Below are 3578 nucleotides of genomic sequence, written 5' to 3'. Positions count from 1 at the left end.
CAGCAGAGACAGAACCCTGCATGCACTCCAACCAGGATCCACCTGGAAAGCCCCCCACTGAGCAATGCTTTGTTCATCTAGGATGCTGCTCCATTGCTCAGCAATGGAGCTATTTTAGTGCCTGAGGCCAAGGAGCCATCCTCAGTGCCCAGAGCCAACTTGCTCAAATCACTCAAGAGCCACGGCTGTGGGAGGGGAAGCAAAGGGGAGTTTAAGAAGCAGATGGTCACTTCTCCCGTGTGCCCTGTGAATCAAACCGGGACTTCCACACACCAAGCCAACACTCTATCACTGAGCCAACCAGCCAGGGCCTATTTCAGAAATTCTATTCTTCATTTCTGACTGGCCCTTTTTTATGGTTTCTGTCCTTTTTCATCCTGTTGAGCTAACCATTACTTTGAACTCTGTATCTGATAAATTGCTTGCCTCCATTTTATAGAGTTATCTTTCTGGAGATTTTTCCTATTCTCTAATTTGAGCATGTTTCTTTGTCTCATTTTGACTGTCTCTTTGTGTTTGTTTCTATGTATTATACATCTGCTATAACTCCCACTCTGTGAGGTGGCCTTAGGCATGCAGTAGGTAGGTGTCCCGTGTGTTCCAGTGGTGCAGTCTCCTTGATCACATGAACTGGGTGCTCCAGGAATGTCTTTTGTGTCAGTTACATGGGCCCTCATGTTATAATTGAATCTTGATTGCAATTGGCCCACTTGTGCCTGGAATGACCCTTCATACTGGCTCTAAGGCTTAAACCCAACCATAGTGTGTGAGCAGCTGTGACTACACAGAGTGGAATTCACCTCAGGAGGGTTTGGTGTCTTTGAGATCTCCCCTTAGATATGCCACTTGTGAAGCTTATTGGATCCTGCTCTGATGTCTGAGGCCAGCCACTATGTGTGTTTGTTCTGAGTCTCCTGGGAGGGACTCTGGTGTAGGCCAATGTCACACTGATCCTGAGCAATCCGTTTGGAGCAGTGTCAATGTGGCTTATTCTGTAAATCCTGGTTTTAAGACCATGCTCTTCAGTTAGTCTTCAGTTGGTTATTCAGGATGACTGCTGTATAATTTAGTTGTAATTCAGTTTGGTCCTGGAAAGAAGTGACTGTAGCTTCCACCGATTCTGCTGTCATCTTAGATTCCCTAGACAGTTTTATTTGAAGCTCAAGAGAAAATCTGAAATGGGGAAATGTACTTGAACCATCTGCAGGCAGGTAGAACTTAAAATCTGTAACATGGGTATGGTTGCTTAAGGTGAGTAAGTATGTACCAAGGTCAGACAAGAAAAAGACGATTAACATTATAAGGTGGGTAAGGAAAAGGAGCCATAAATGAGGTTGATGTAGCACAGCAAGAGACACCTGGGGATAAACAATGGCAAAGCCTTGGACCTCAATGGTCCTTTTACAGAGAGAGGCAGGTGTATAAACTAAGAATCTCAAGGTAGTAAGTTCTTTCAAAAAGGCATGAACAGAGTGCTTGCTTTTCATGAGACAGCAGAAGGCCCGGCAACATATTTCTTGGAAAGAAAGAGATAAGGATGAGTCAGGAAAGGCTTCGCTGAGAAGCTGAAATTTGAGCTTCTTTTTAGTACAAGATAGATTAACTTTCAGCAAAACCCTGGAAACCCAAGAAAAGAGAGCCCAAATGGGAATCATTTCTCAGAAAACATATTTGGTTAAAAAAAATTTTTCCCTTATATACGAGATATATATATATATATATATATATATATATATATATATATATATATTTTTTTTTTTTTTTTTTCTTTTGCAAGTGAGAGGAAGGGAGATAGACTCCCACATGTGCCCTGATTCTCTGCCCATCTAGGGCCAAGCCTGCAACTGAGCTATTTCTGGTGCCTGAGGGAGAGGCTCCAGGGAGCCATACTCAGTGCCTGGGGCTGATGCGCTTGAAATCGAGCCATGGCTGTGGGAATGGAAGAGAGAGAAAAGGGGGAGGAGGGGTGGAGAAGCAGATGGTTGCTTCTCCTGTGTGCGCTGACCAGGAATAGAACCTGGAACATCTACACACCAGGCTGATGCTCTATCACTGAGCAACCAGCCAGAGCTAAGTATATTTTCTAAACCTAGCAAATCATCATCTTTTCTTCACCAAACCAAGTTATGCATACATGATTATGTTCTAAACTAAAAGTTAATTTAGATTTGTATGTAAAGGGGATCTTTAAAAGATGTATCTCAATTCCACCCATCTTCCTCTCGAAAATAGAAGTCCTTTAGTTTTTTTTATTTTGTAAAAACCCCCAAATGTAATTAATATTGGACATATTTTTTGGGTCCTCCCTTGGAAATGTTTATGTGGTGGGTAATGGTCTCTTTGCTATCTCCATCCATTATAAAACTCAGCCTTGCCCAAAAGCTCTTTTCTTCCTCTCCTCCACACAGGCTTTTCTATGTTCCTCAGGGAACAACACTACTGCTTAGATTTGTCTGGAAATGCCTCTAAGCTCAGCAGACGCAGCAGAACAAATACATACAGTGCATTATGTAGTCTCACTGAGCCTTCCTTTCCACTGACACTTCCTGATCCCTTTCCACTGCACATGCTGAGGTTGTTTAGAGGGGCTGCTTTGAAAATAAAGCCCTGGCCGGTTGGCTCAGTGGTAGAGCGTCGGCCTGGCGTGTAGAAGTCCCGGGTTCGATTTCCGGCCAGGGCACACAGGAGAAGCGCCCATCTGCTCCTCCACCCCTCCCCCTCTCCTTTCTCTCTCTCTCTCTCTCTTCCCCTCCCGCAGCGAGGCTCCATTGGAGCAAAGATGGCCCAGGCGCTGGGGATGGCTCCTTGCCTCTGCCCCAGGTGCTAGAGTGGCTCTGGTCGCGACAGAGCGACGCCCTGGAGGGGCAGAGCATCGCCCCCTGGTGGGCGTGCCGGGTGGATCCCGGTCGGGCGCATGCGGGAGTCTGTCTGACTGTCTCTCCCCGTTTCCAGCTTCAGAAAAATACAAAAAAAAAAAAAAAAAAAATACAAAAAAAAAAATAATGCAGTTCCACAGGATAAGGCACTTGGGGGCTGTCAGCTGTTTGAGCATTTTCCATGTCACCAAGTATATGACCTGGAGTGGTTTAAGAAAAATAAGGAAGCTTTGGGGAAAAATAAAAATGAACACTGAAGTAATTAATGTACTAGATTATACTAAATCTTACTGATTCAAACTCATATAATATATATTTGTGATGTTACCCTTGGCAAAGCTAGATTAAATTTTAAAACAAAATTTTCTATCATTAGACAGTAAAGGTTTTCCCCTCACCCCTTCTCTAACCACTGAACATTAGAAAAAAATACCACACAACTAACATTCCAATTTAGGATCGTGAGGTTAGGATGGTCCAATCCAGATCAGCTTTTGAACCCCTATATACATCTTTGCCTTCACTTTTCTTCCTAAACACCCATGGATTTTGTGTTTATCAGTTTATCACTGGACTGTGCTTTGTGCATAAAGCAAAAAGGTTGTGGTTCCTATGTGTCATTGTTCTGTGATGTATTTCATTCTTATACTTTATTATCTAGGCTTATATTGCCATTTCACAGATGAGGTAACCTCAGGGAGG

Source organism: Saccopteryx bilineata, chromosome 8 (genome assembly GCF_036850765.1).
Source record: "Saccopteryx bilineata isolate mSacBil1 chromosome 8, mSacBil1_pri_phased_curated, whole genome shotgun sequence".
In the NCBI taxonomy this organism is placed as follows: domain Eukaryota; kingdom Metazoa; phylum Chordata; class Mammalia; order Chiroptera; family Emballonuridae; genus Saccopteryx; species Saccopteryx bilineata.
The sequence above is the reverse complement of the archived record's forward strand: the minus strand, read 5'-3'. Positions refer to the sequence as shown.